Source organism: Pezoporus flaviventris, unplaced genomic scaffold (assembly GCF_033815535.1).
Source record: "Pezoporus flaviventris isolate CSIRO_AGI_PZ_B2104156 unplaced genomic scaffold, CSIRO_AGI_Pfla_v1 ptg000045l, whole genome shotgun sequence".
NCBI lineage: Eukaryota > Metazoa > Chordata > Aves > Psittaciformes > Psittacidae > Pezoporus > Pezoporus flaviventris.
Window position 1 is genome coordinate 1,920,241 of NW_026892593.1, and position 13,392 is coordinate 1,933,632.

The window sequence follows — 13,392 nt, forward strand, 5'->3', positions numbered from 1 at the left end:
TTCTAAAGACAAAACCATTCTTTCAGGCAGGAGAGGCTCCTCTGTGATAAGGTTGAATTTCTTTCACCATCAGACGTAGTTTGACTACCCAAGGCGGACACAACACCCCTTTGAATTTGGAACAATGTGTATTAATGCAGTCAGAGTCCTTCCAAATTACAGCTTAGGTGGGCAGGAGAGAAGTAGAACATTGGTGAAGAGGCGTTTGCACTTCCTGCCTTTACCTCTGTATTTTTTACTGTGCCTTCTTGTGGCTCCTTGGACAGCTACTTCACAGGAGGAGCTGAGCTGGTAGGAGGGAGATGGGTGACTGCTGAAAGGAGTTTATTTCTTCTCCATGTAGGGGTGGGCTTCGGCAGCTCCAGCCCTTACAGATAGAACAGGAAATCCTCAGAACTGCTGTAGTTTGTCTGGAGAACCACAGACCTCTCGGGTGTAATTGTATAATAATATGGAAAAATTTCTCTTCTTGAGTTGTCATATATACTTACACAACAAACCTTCTCTCCAGTGGTGTTTTGGACCATTCTTCATGCCTTGAGTGAATGTGAGAGGAATCGATACAGATCTTTGATTGAATCTTGGCTATAAGATGAATTAGGAAATTGTTTAGTAGTGTTGTTTTGTCTTGGAAACCAGCACTGAGTCTGTTCCTACAGAGTCTGAAGTAGGATCCTGGAGAGGTTGAGAGTGAGCTCTGGAGATTTGAGTAGCTCGTGATTCTTTTCCCCTGACAGACTGAAATGGAGGTTTTGAGCCTTCTGGACCCAAAGGAGTGTAAGCCTGCTGTAAATCACCTTTGCTGTATTGTAATACAGCAGCAAGGCATGGGCAGCAACCATGGCCGGATTACTGTTACTGACAGTGATGGGTGATGTAGCTGGAAGGTGACGGCAGGACAACGGTGGGACTGAGGTTTTGGTCATGATGAACTGCAGAGGCAACAAGTGACAACCCATAACCTCAGCCTTAGGATGGGGGATTGCAGTGGGGTTTGAAGGGAGGGCACTGGGGAGATGGATGTGCACAGCAGCAGTGTTGATGCTTCAGTAGATTGGAAGTAGTGTAATACAGAATGTGGTAATGCAGGTAGTCTGTGTCACAAACAGTTGTCTTCTGGCAGGTTACAGTAGTTAAATCCTCCAGAAAGCACAGTGGGGTGTGCAACAGCAACAGAAGAGTAGTTGAGAGCTGTTAGTGTGCAGGGCCTTAGCAGCAGGAGAGGCATCAAAAGACATTCAGAAGGTGCTAACATCTGATATGTGCTCTATGCACACAGTCGTCAAGACTTCCCTGAGTCTGACTGAGCTAAAATCCCTTCAAACACAACAGCTGGTGACTGATGGGAACTGGAGAATGAGTTCAAAGAGACTGTGGGTGCCTGGAGTGCATTTTCAGTTGTTTTGAACAGATTCACTAACAGTTCTTTCCTTGTTTCCATTCTTCAGTATATGATACTGTTCTGGCCACCTCCAGTGCAGTTGTGAAGTGCTTGCATCTTCAAAAGCTTGATTCTTCGGAGAAACATAGGCTCATAGAATGGTTTGTGTTGGAAGGGACCTTAAAGTTCCTCCAGTTCCAACCCCTGCCATGGTCAGGGATGCTTTCCACTAGAGGAGGTTGCTCCAAGTCCCAGGAAGCCACAGCTTATTGTGCAGCCTGCTGTGTCAGGGCCTCACAACCCTCACAGGGAAGAACTTCCTAATGTCTGTTCTCTGGCTTCTAAATAGAATGTGCTTCCAGTAGGAGAACATGGTTTGAAATCCTGCTGGAAGCAAGTGGGAAAGAGCCTTGAAGGTGGCTACAGATGCTCAGGGGAAAATGTCCACTATCTGCACAGACTGTTCAGGAAACCCTGGGGAGTACACAGCAAAGCTTCACCTTCCTCTTGCCAATGTACTGCTGGCTTGGGGTGGGCTGCAGACAAAATGGAACCTCCCCCATGATCCCTGTTCCTCCCATCTTCTCCCCTATAACCTGAAATAGCCATTTGGATAATATGGAGATGTTCTTTAGGAAAGGAGATGTTCTGGTCACTGGACAGTTCTTCAGAGCCGTTACATGGTGTGGTTGTGATGTTTTTGCTGTGATCTTTTTGCAATGAGGAAGGTATGTTTTATTTTTCATTTAAGTGATAATAAAAGAATGGGATGAAGCACAAGTAAGACCAAACATCTCTTTAGCTGGTGGATTTACGTACTGATGACTCCTGGCAAGTCAGGCTCGTGTGGAAGACTGCCCAGGAGATCTGCTGCCTTTCTGTTGGTGCAAAACATGTTAGTTGGAGCTCGCCAGCCACATTTCTTCTGGCTGCTTTGCCCTTAATGGGTACCAAACAACCCGCAGAGCTCCTTTTATTTCCCCTCCCAGCTTCCCATGGACCCGAGGTCGAGGAGTGTGCTACTTGTCAGCACCGGGCTGCCAAAGCCTTGGAGCGCGCTTGGAACCAGGCGCCTTTCCCATTGACTCTGTAGAGTTGTTTCTCTGGGAGTACACAAAGAAATGTTCTGGGAGCTCTTGTTATGCAAGTTGGGTTTCAGAGCATGCAAACAGTCGTGGCTGCAATTGGGAAGCTCCTTCCTCAAAAAGCCATTAAGTTGGTGTGAAGTGGTTGTGCTCCTCAGGAGCCTGCTCAGGGCTTCACTCATGGCAGGAGCAGCCTTGCTCTTGCCAGGTGTGCAGATGAAGTAGCTTACAAGTAAGACTCTAACTTACAAGTAACACTTCTGGAAAGAGTGTGATTTGTTTTCTTTATTTATTTTCTACTGTTTGCAGCATGATTCTGTGCGTATTCTTTATGGAACTTCTGCAACTTTGGGCCGATGCATGTACCTCACATGGGATCATCAGTTCAAATGGCATCCTGAAATGCTTATATAGAAAGAAATAAAACATTCTTGCATCTTTCTGTTCAAGACTTAAAAACCAAGCAAGAATAGGGATGATGTTCTAGAAGTGTAAATAGCAAGGCATGTTTTTTACTCTGGCTTTTGACTTTCATAGAATCCCATCCTGGTTTGGGTTGGAAGGGACCTTAAAGCTCCTCCAGTCCCAACCCCCTGCCACGGGCAGGGACACCTTCCACTAGTGCAGGTTGCTCAGAGCTGCCCCAGCCCTTGCAGCATCTCCGTGGCCTCCTCTGGCCTCACTCCAACAGCTCCACATCCTTCCTGTGCTGTTGCTCCAGAGCTGGATCAGGACTGCAGGGGGGGTCTCCCCAGAGTTCAGCAGAGGGGCAGGATTCCCTCCTTGAGCTGCTGCTCACGCTCTACATGTGCAGCCCAGCACACAAGGGGGTTCTGGTCTCAAGCACACACTGAAGCCGGGTCATGGGGAGCTTCTCCTCACCCAGCACCCCAAGTCCTTCTCCTGAGGCTGCTCCATCCAGTCTCCCCCAGCCTGTGTTTGTGCTGGGATTGCCCTGACCCAGGTTCAGGACCTTGCCTTTGGCCTTTCTGTGGAAGCAGTGCCATTCTTAGCAGCACTGTTCAAGGCAGGGCTTGTCCATTCACAGTGTGTCCAGTGAAGCTTATTTCTATTCATGTGCAGGTTTGATCCCTAAATTAGTATTCTGAACCCTCCAAATGCGCTTCTGAGGAAGAGTAAAGAATCTTGAAGGTGGAGAACATGTTTGGAGTTCTGGGTGTAGCGGGGTGAGCATTCTGAGCTGGTCTGAGGTCTGGCTAAGGGAGGCAGAGGCCATGTGTCTTGAAGTCTAGCCATGGGTCTTTTAAGCCCTGGGAAGTTAAGCTGAGCTGTCCTTAGAGTGTGCTGTCTGTGAATTTGATGCTGAGTTACAGTGTTTGGATTGCCTGGTCTGTGGGTGAGCATAGAGAAAAGCCAGGACTGTAGTTTGTGTCCATGTGTTTGCTTAGACTTGGTCCCTCTTAGACTTTTCCAGCAGCTTGTCCCTCTTCATGGGTGCTTGGGGAGCTCCTGGGTGCTAAACTGGTCAAAACTGGCCCAGGGTTTGCTTTTCAGTCGCTTGCTGGGTTTTTCCTGGCACTGAAAGCTGGCACACCAAGAGTTAGGGTGCTCATCCCAGGGGAGAGACGTGGCAGTGTGGATTCAGAGGTTGGCATGAGCTGCTGTAGAGCTGCCATTCAAAAGCTCTTGTTTTAGTCAAGACAGGTAACTGGAAGAGGGTTAAATTATTTCTCCTGTGCCTTTTTCCTCTTGCTGTGACAAGATGAAGGCATTACATGTGCTGCTGAGCAGGTAGATGGAAACCACTGACAGCCCTGGGCTTTCTGCAAGTGATGGAAGAGGTGGAAATGAAGAAGAGACTCTGAGCTCTGTTGGCAGCGAGGCCTGAAGTGTGGGAGCAGCATGAGAGATGAGGTTGGGAAGAAAACAGTGGAATGCACAGAAGCTCCAGTGTTTCCAGGTTCTATCAGAATTCCTTCTAGACTGCATGTGCTCAGTGAATTCTCTCATTTATTGTGTCTTGAGTCAGAAGCATGAGAAGTTTTAGGTAGTATTTGTATACATTTCTCTGTCCCTAGAAATAGGTGGGCTCTGTGTGATCCTGTTTTTCCTGGTAAGGAATTACGTACTTGCTGACAGGTTTCGTTCTGTGCCCACATTCCCCTCATGCCCTGTGCATAGGTGGCTTTGTCACAGAGTACCTGAGAAGTTTGGCAGCTTCTCAGTTCAGTGCTAAAACTTGGGTTCAGCCTTGCAGAAGTTCAGCAAACGTTAGTTCGTTAGTTTCTGAATTCACTGTGGTTTTGGTTTATTAAAGCTAAACACATGATTTCTGAGTGGAGTGAGATCAGTCTGCTGCTCTGTGTATACCTGGGACAGTGCCAGTGATGGCATTGGACCACAGGTTGAGGTTTGTTGTTATTTTACCTCAACTTTCCTTGTGCCTCTGGAAGCAGCAGTGGAGTGTGAGGGAAAGGAGCCTGGTTGTTGAGCAGGAGCGGCAATGAGAGGGTTCGTGTCATGGAGCTTTGCACTGGTTGAATAGACATTGGGTTTGAATGTGTTCCTGAAGTGCTGCTGAAGCTTATCTGTTGTATTGTTTCTGGGTGAGTTTTCTGAATAGTAGAGGGATTTATGGTTCTTTAGCAGAAGAACTTGGACGAACAAGGGTGATTCCAGTGCCTAAAGGGGCTGCAGGAAAACTGGAGAGGGGCTTTGGACAAGGGCCTGTAGGAACAGGCCAAGGGGAATGGCTTTAACCTGACAGGGGGAAGACTGAGATGAGCTCTTAGGCAGAAGTTCTTCCCTGTGAGGGTGCTGAGGCGCTGGCACAGGGTGTCTAGGGAAGCTGTGGCTGCCCCATTCCTGGCAGTGTTCAAGGCCAGGTTGGACACAGGGGCTTGGAGCAGCCTGCTCTAGTGGAAAGTGTCCCTGGCCGTGGCAGGGGCTTGGAACTGGAGGGGCTTTAAGGTCCCTTCCAACCCAAAACAGTCTGGGATTCTGTGATTCTCAAGTGTGTCTTGTGCCTTTTTTGATATGAACTGGGTCCAGGATGATGCCTGTCTCCTCCAGCAGGCACAGGAGGAAGACTTCAGACTTCTCAGACTTCGTCATGGATAACTTGAGACATTTATAGTGTGCTCTGAATTTTGCAGGGTATTTACTTAACTCTTCTGTAAAGTTGGGCCGTTTTTAGGTGAGTTAAAGTTGTGCAGTGAAAAAATCTCGCCAACCCAAATGATCTGATTTCTTGGGAAGATCTTGGTGATAAAAATACTGCAAATGTAAATTGTGTGAGGTAGCAGCATGGTGTTATGTATGAAACTGGCAACTTTCCTCAGCTTGTTTAGTTACTGAGTGGCTTGACAGATTCTTAAAATGGATTAGAGCTGACTTCAAGTACCAGCTTGGGGGTGTGAAAGAGCAGTAGCTGCATTGGCAGGAGGAGAAACATCACTTCAGGTGACACTGTCCCTGCCTTGTGAATCACTGGGCTTGGTAACACTTCTGGTATTAGTACCAGGTAAGGAGCAGTAGGACGGGTTTTGGGACCTTCCATACCTCTGCAGGTGAATTACTGTAGACTCCAGCTTCTCTCCAGCCAGTGCATTGGACAGGAAACTCCTGTTTCTGATTTCCTTCTCTGCCACTGCTCTGGTGCCTTTGGCACTTTGGTGGTTTACTGCCATAAATAACTGCCCTTGCTCATCTTCAGCTTGGTTTTAGTTATCCGGTTACACCTGACCTTGTGGATTCAGCCTTCTGTGGTCTTCATTGTCTAACTCAAAACCCCACAGGGACTTCACATCCATCCCGTGTTGTGCTTGACAGGTTTGGGCAGGTTCTGTGCAAGCTCTGTCACCATAACATCTTGTTTTTGGGGATGGGTCAGCTTTTGTGAAAGACATTCCCAGCGCTTGGCCAGCAGTTTAAAATAGGACCTGGTCTCGGTTACTTCTATAATTACCAGCATCATTTCATGTATCTCATGATTTACATATCACTTTGCACATGTCCAGATGGAGAGGAAAATAAATTTCAGCAGTCACTCTCAACCTGAATTTATAAGGGATGTGTTTAAAACTGGTATTTGCTGTTAGGAGTGTGTGTGAAGTCCAAGAAATGTGGTGCAGAGGCACCAGCATTGGGGTGGAGAGGAGCAGGCTGCTGCTCTTACAGTCATAAGAGTGTTAGTCTGAGATCGGACTGGTTGCTGACTCCTTCAGTGGTATTTCATAGAACCCCAGAGTGGTTTGGGTTGAAGGGATCTTAAAGCTCCTCCACTTCCAACCCCTGCCATAGGCAGGGACACCTTCCAGTGGACCAGGTTGCTCCAAACCCTGTCCAACCTTGCCTTGGTTTGTGTTTCTTTTTTTACAATTTCAGCAGTTTCTGTCAAATTAGAAGTGCTCTGATAATGGGAACTAGGTTCTCTCCTGAAAATAGCATGGTGGTGGAAGTTGGAGGAGGATTCCCTGTGAATGCTCTGTCCCTGGCAGTGTTCAAGACCAGGATGGACGAAGCCTTGGGTGAGATGGTTTAGTGTGAGGTGTCCCTGCCCATGGCAGGGGGGGTGGAACTAGATGATCTAAAGGTCCTTTCCAACCCTAGCCATTCTATGATTCTATGACTCTGCTTACAGCATAGCTTGTGAACAGACAGCACTATGCATCATGTTCAATGTGTCCTCATGACACCAGAAGGATCCATGAAGTACACAGCGGTTCCTTTGTGTTTGCTGCTGTATTTATTTACCCTGTAACTGGTGACTGTGGGAATATTTAACTTCCCATATTGTGGCTGTGTCTCAGAAGAGTTGGGGGATAGTTTTTCATTCATTTATTTATTTATTGAGGAATGAGGAAGTGTAAAAGACCAGTCATTGCCCAAAGTGATCATAGAATCATGAATCAGACTGTTTTGGGTTGGGAGGGACCATAAATCTCCTCCAGCTCCAGCCCCCTGCCATGGGCAGGGACATCTTCCACTAGAGCAGGTTGCTCCAAGCCCCTGTGCCCAACCTGGCCTTGAACACTGCCAGGAATGGGGCAGCCACAGCTTCGCTGGACACCCTGTGCCAGCACCTCAGCACCTTCACTGGGGAGTGCTTCTGCCTAAGAGCTCATCTCAGTCTCCCCTCTTGCAAGTTAAAGGCATTCCCCTTGTGCTGTCCCTACAGGCCCTTGTCCAAAGCCCCTCTCCAGTTTTCCTGTAGCCCCTTTAGGCACTGGGATCTGCTCTAAGGGCTCCCCTTACAGCGCCTAGGGGCTGTGTGTAGGATGGTACCAGGCACGGGATTTGGTGCACTAAAATTAGTTGAGGGTATCTGGAGCAATAATCTTAGTCAGTTGCTGTTTGTCTCAGCTCTGTCATTCCAGCTGAGGCTTAAAGAGGTGCCCTGCTCAGCAGAATGCTCCAGGAGGCTTTTTGTTAGTGCCCATGAAGCGATTCCAAATAAGATCTCAGTGTTGTGTGTGGGGCCACAGCCTGTAGAACGGTGGTGGAGCTGACAGCAACGCCTTGAGGACAAAATAGGGTCTTCTGTGGAGAATAAACTCTTGACAGCTTTTTGGGAGACATAAAAATATCCCGAGTTTTCCCTTGTCTTTTGGAAATGATAAATAAGTTTTGTTTTGTTTTTTATTATCCTCCTTGATAACTTCACAGCTATTACACCCTTTTATCCATGAATTTCTGGATCTTGAGAAAAGCAGGGTTGGAAAGGAGTTGATGATCTCCAAAAGCCCAACTTCAGGAACTTGATGGAAGTCAATAGTATAAATCCCATGAAAGGGCTTCTGGTCTGCCTTAAGTACTACTTCCATGTCTCACTTGTTGCACTGGAGAGGAAGACGTGGGAAAGGACAATGACCACTTTATACTGGGCTCTTTTTCCCTTTGGATTGTGGTGTTTTTTTGGTGGCTGCTCCTAATGTAGGTGGGAAGAAATCTGAATTAATTCCAAAGTGTGCGCAAGTGGAGATCAGATTGATTAGAGAATTGCTTGCTGGTTTGATTTAAGCTGGCTGTTGTTGTTCAGCCTATGAGTGCTGTGGAAATGTCCTGCATAAATGTCTTTTTCCCCTCAATTTGCATAACTAACTTAATTAGTAATGTCTTGAGGGATACTATTGCTTATATAAAAGCTTGAGTTTCATTAATCTTGTTTGATATTCCTGATCAACTGCATGCAAGCAGCGAAGGCAGTGGGAAGAGTATCGGTTTCTTTAAAAATAGCTGCTTTTTATGTAATATTATCAAATGCTCACATCCTTTCTTCATGGACTTGCATCCCAGTACTGACTGCTGGGAGGTGTCACTGGTTGTACAGTGAAGGTAAGAGTCTTGCTTCCCTCTTGTGTTCTCCAGCTGTTAAGATAGGCAGCCAGAGATTGTGGAATCAACCAGGTGGGAAAAGCCCTTTAAGCTCATCCAGTCCAACTGTTCCCCAGCACTGCCAAGGCCATCACTAACCCATGGCACTGAAGGCCTCGGCTACACGGTGTGTGAACACTTGCAGGGATAGTGACTCCAGCACTGCCCTGGGCAGCCTGTTCCAGTGCCTGAGCACCCTTTGGGGAAGGAATTGTTCCTCATCTCCATTTAAACCTGCCCTGGTGCACCTTGAGGCCGTTTCCTCTTGTCCCATCCCTTGTTCCCTGGCAGCAGAGCCTAGCGCCCTCCTGGCTCCATCCTCCTGTCAGGCAGTTGTAGGGAGTGACGAGGTACCCCTGAGCCTTCTCTTCTCCATACTGAACCCCCCAGGTCCCTCAGCCGTTCCCCATCACACTTGTGCTCCAGGCCCTGCACCAGCTCCGTTGCCCTTCTCTGGCCCCGTTCCACCACCTCAATGTCTCTCTTGCAGTGAGGGGCCCAGAGCTGAACACAGGATTCGAGGTGCAGCCTCACCAGTGCCCAGTGCAGGGGCACAATCACTGCCCTGGCCCTGCTGCCACACTGGTGCTGATACAGGCCGGGATGCCAGTGAGATGCTCTTTTTTTTTATGAGTTAAATATACCTTTTGATTATTTTTATCAAGGGATTCTCATTCGTCTCAGTATTTTCCTCTTCACGTCTTTTCCAGATAAACAATCTCTCTTTGCAAGTATTACTACAAGTTGTGCACAGGGATTCTCTGCAGGGAGGCAGCATTCCAGCCCCTAGGAGCCTTGGTGCAGCCAGGTTGCTTTTCCCTGCTTCCCCCACAGAAGCAGGTACCAAAGCAAAAGGAGCTCAAGGAGAGTTCTCTGCTTGCCAGCAGCTTCCTTATGTGTGCTCTGGTTTTAATGTTTTGTTTTTTTGTAAGCAGAGGAGCACTGCAAGAAGCATCCAAGGTCTCCTGGCTCCCATGCTGCTGCCATAGTTGGGTTTTGGATACATTCTGCAGGCTCGAGGGCTATGTCTGAGTTGCCTTTCTGGCTTTAAGATGAAAGAGGCTAGATTTAGATCTTAGGCAGAAGTTCTTCCCTGTGAGGGTGCTGAGGCGCTAGTACAGGGTGCCCAGAGAAGCTGTGGCTGCCCCATCCCTGGCAGTGTCCAAGGCCAGGTTGTATGTGGCTTGGAGCAACCTGCTCTAGTGGAAGATGTCCCTGCCCATGGCAGGGGTTGGAACTGGATGAGCTTTAAAGTCCCTTCAGCCCAAACCAGTCTGGGGTTCTGTGATTGTCGTTCACAATAACCAGTTTCCCATTGACTGGTTTTGGGCATGCTGCCACACCAGTGAGAAGGTCAGAGTGAGAGCAATCTGGGATGTGTGTGCTGGAGGCCTGAAGAACAAGTGCAGGTCTAGCACAGGAGCATCCTCAGACAGTTGAATTCCTAGGAATCAAGAAAGTGCAGTTGGAATAAGGAAAGCTGTCACCTTGAATTCACATGATTCCCAGTTGTGTCTCTGAAGGCTTCTCTTTATGGATTCTCTATGGCCTAAGTTAGGCTAGATTTCCTCTAAAACCTGTGACTTAGGGGGTTAAGTTTGACCTGCTGGGTTTGTTCTCTCCAGCCTATGCAAAAATGCAAAATGCCTGGAGAAAAGGTAGAAAATATAAACTCCTATTTACTGGCACCACTTTGTTGTGCTCTGTTTCCAATCAGTTGTCAGACAAAATAAAGCGCATGGCTCAGGAGAGAATCAGGCTGAAATTGCAGCAGTGTGTGTTCGGGATGTAGGAAAGGACTTGACCCCATTACTCAAATCTGTTCTGACTTTGCTGAAAAGCGGTGGATCCCATTGTCCTGCTGCTCTTAGCTGGGAATTTATGAGCTGTTTCAGTTAAATAATGGAAGAAATTGAAGAAAATTGAGAGGAATGGAGTATCAAACTGAAGGATGACAGAGCTGGAGGCTGATGCCCGTCACTTGAAGTGTTGGAGGTTAAGTTCTTGCTCTTCTTCAAGTCAGAAGAACAGTGTCACGTCGGGTTGCTTCCACTATTCTGTAATCCAGGAAGGCCACTTCAGAAAGGTGTGACATGACTGTGTCCTTAAGATACTGATGTGAAATTTGCTTTCAGGAAGAACAAGATGGGTCCTTGCTCCTGTTCTTCATGGGTTTTACAACATGGACATGGGGTGAAAAGAAGCATTGAGGGAGAGCGGGACACTGTGCAGTCAGTTTGCTGACACCTTAATATGGATTGTGTAAGCTTGGAAAAACATCCCTGGCTTTTGCCTTGGTAAATCAGAATCACAGAATTCAAGGTTGGAAGGGACCTCTAAGATCATCTGCTCCAACCTTTTTAGGCAGAGCATGACCTAGACTAGACGGCCCAGCACCCTGTCTAGCCCAGTCTTAACAGTATTCAGGTTTCTTATAGCCCCTTCAGGCACTGGAGCTGCTCTAAGGTCTCCCCTTAAGGAGCCTTCTCTTCTCCAGGCTGACCCAGCCCAGCTCTCTCACCCTGGCTCCAGAGCAGAGCTGCTCCAGCCCTCACAGCATCTCTGTGTCTTCCTCTGGATTCTCTCCAGCAGCTCCACGTCCCTCTTGTGTTGGGGGAAGATGAAGAAGGAAGGGGAAGAAAATGAGAAAATACATTATTCTGTCTGTTAGTGCTGTGTTACACTCCTGTGCTGCTCTGGGTTGTGATGTTAAGATGTCAAGGCTGGTTGGAGATGTAGCATCAATGTGAGCATTCTCTTTCTGTTGGGGTAGTGAGAGAACACCATTTGATGCAGGGTCTGGCTGCTGTTGTCTTCTCTTTGATCAGGATCCTAGCATAAAAAAAAAAAAGGAATACCTGGATAGAGACAGGGGTTTGGTTAAACCCTCTTCACCAAGGCTCTGCAGTTGTGGGTGGGACTCAACAAGTTAAGCCAGGCTTAGTTCTCTTCCCACTTCCATCTATGAATCCCCTTTTAAAACCACGGCAAGGGCTCTTGTGCGGCCGGGTTCCTTGCTGCCGCCTGGAGGTGCTGGGGCCCCTGACCGAACGTGGGATACGTGTGGTGTTGCTGCAATTATTCTTGGAACAAGTGAAAATGACCCTCACGTTTCCCTGACAACCTACAACTTGCTTTTTGAAACCATGTCAAGAAAACAAGCATGTGTTCTTGAATGAGGTACAAGTCTCACAGCAGAGCAAGGGCCACGAGGGGCCGGGGCTGTTAACCCCTCACTGCCACAGCAGGGAAGGAACATGTTTGCCCTGTGCTGCAGAAGGAGCACAAGTGGAAAGAGGATGTCTGATGTGGTGCTGGTAGCTTTGCAGAGTGTTGGTCACCCATGGTCTTGCTCAGAGCTCTCGTTGGGTTGAAGGGTTGCATGGGAGTTTCTTTATGGTGGTAAAAAACTCTTTGGCTTTCAGTTACCTTTGGTTAATAACAGCTTTTTCCAATCTTTTCCAGGATAGGAAGCTTGAGGAAGAATTCACACTGGATGAAAATAATTTTCTGAAACTGGGAGTATTCCAGGAACTGTAACCCAAATGTTTCTCTGTCCGTGCAGAAGATTTCACATTTGAAATAACTTCTACTGAAGGTATGTACATCTCTTTTTTAAGCTCAGTAATGACAACATATTGTATTATGTGTTCTGGTGGTTGCTGCTGAGATTGTTCTTGCTGGTCATTTGAGAGGGAGCTGTAGTGGCCCTGGGATGGTCCTTCTGAGGAGATGAGAACTGGTTCCTTACAGCTGAGCAGCTCAGCTCTGCAGTCTAGTCATGGGATGTGGGTCAGGTTACTCCCTAAAACCAGGTTTAGCTGGTAAGTGTCTCTCAGAACTTAAGCTGATGGGAAGAAGATAGGACTTCTTTCTTTCTAGTGACTGTCTGTAATTCTGGGAAGCACTTGTGGCTCTTCCAAGAAGTAGCAGTATGGAAATGACATGTAGTAAGTACATTTTGTCATGGGGGTAGTCAGAGTGACCAGGCCGTGGTTACTCACTGGTTTTCATAAGGTGAGACATTGGAAGCATCCAACAAAGTTATCAAGCTGGCAGTGAAGCAAACAAGAGGAACTGCTCTTTGGTGCAGCATGGGATTACACTGAGGATTTACAATTCAGGATTATTGGGATATGGACTGACTGCCTATGGGAGCCCTGGGATCCTCCTTGGTATCACCTGGAGCTGGCTGACTTGATCATTGTTCTGCTGCTGATTTGGTTATGAAGAGCTTTCTTAATGATACAAAGGCAAGAGATCTTATGTAAAGCAACGTCTCCCAGGGGAATAAGTTATGAATTAAAGGCATTCTTAAAACTCCACAAGGAAGGAGCAGACACTGAGTTTTATTGCAGAAAAAGTGCGGCTTTAGGTGAGCTGTGAATAAAGATGCTGCTGCTGAGGGAGCTGGTAATATTTATGTTGTGTGTCAGACCTGATGGCTGGGAACTGGTGAAATTTAAGGGTAGACCGAGATGAGCTCTTAGGCAGAAGTTCTTCCCTGTGAGGGTGCTGAGGTGGTGGCACAGGGTGCCCAGAGAAGCTGTGGCTGCCCCATTCCTGGCAGCGTTCAAGGCCAGGCTGGAC

The 13,392-nt window shown here is 47.5% G+C and overlaps 1 protein-coding gene across 4 annotated transcripts in view; it reads left to right on the top strand.

The window, feature by feature from the left end:
- PPP6R2 (protein phosphatase 6 regulatory subunit 2) overlaps positions 1–13,392 on the top strand; it is a 90,192-nt gene that overhangs the window by 15,449 nt on the left and 61,351 nt on the right. For all 4 annotated transcript variants that reach the window (XR_009745874.1, XM_061467217.1, XM_061467220.1 and 1 more), the window contains exon 3: positions 12,268–12,400. The gene's annotated coding sequence lies outside the window, so the exon portion shown is untranslated. The remainder of the gene's footprint in view (positions 1–12,267; positions 12,401–13,392) is intronic.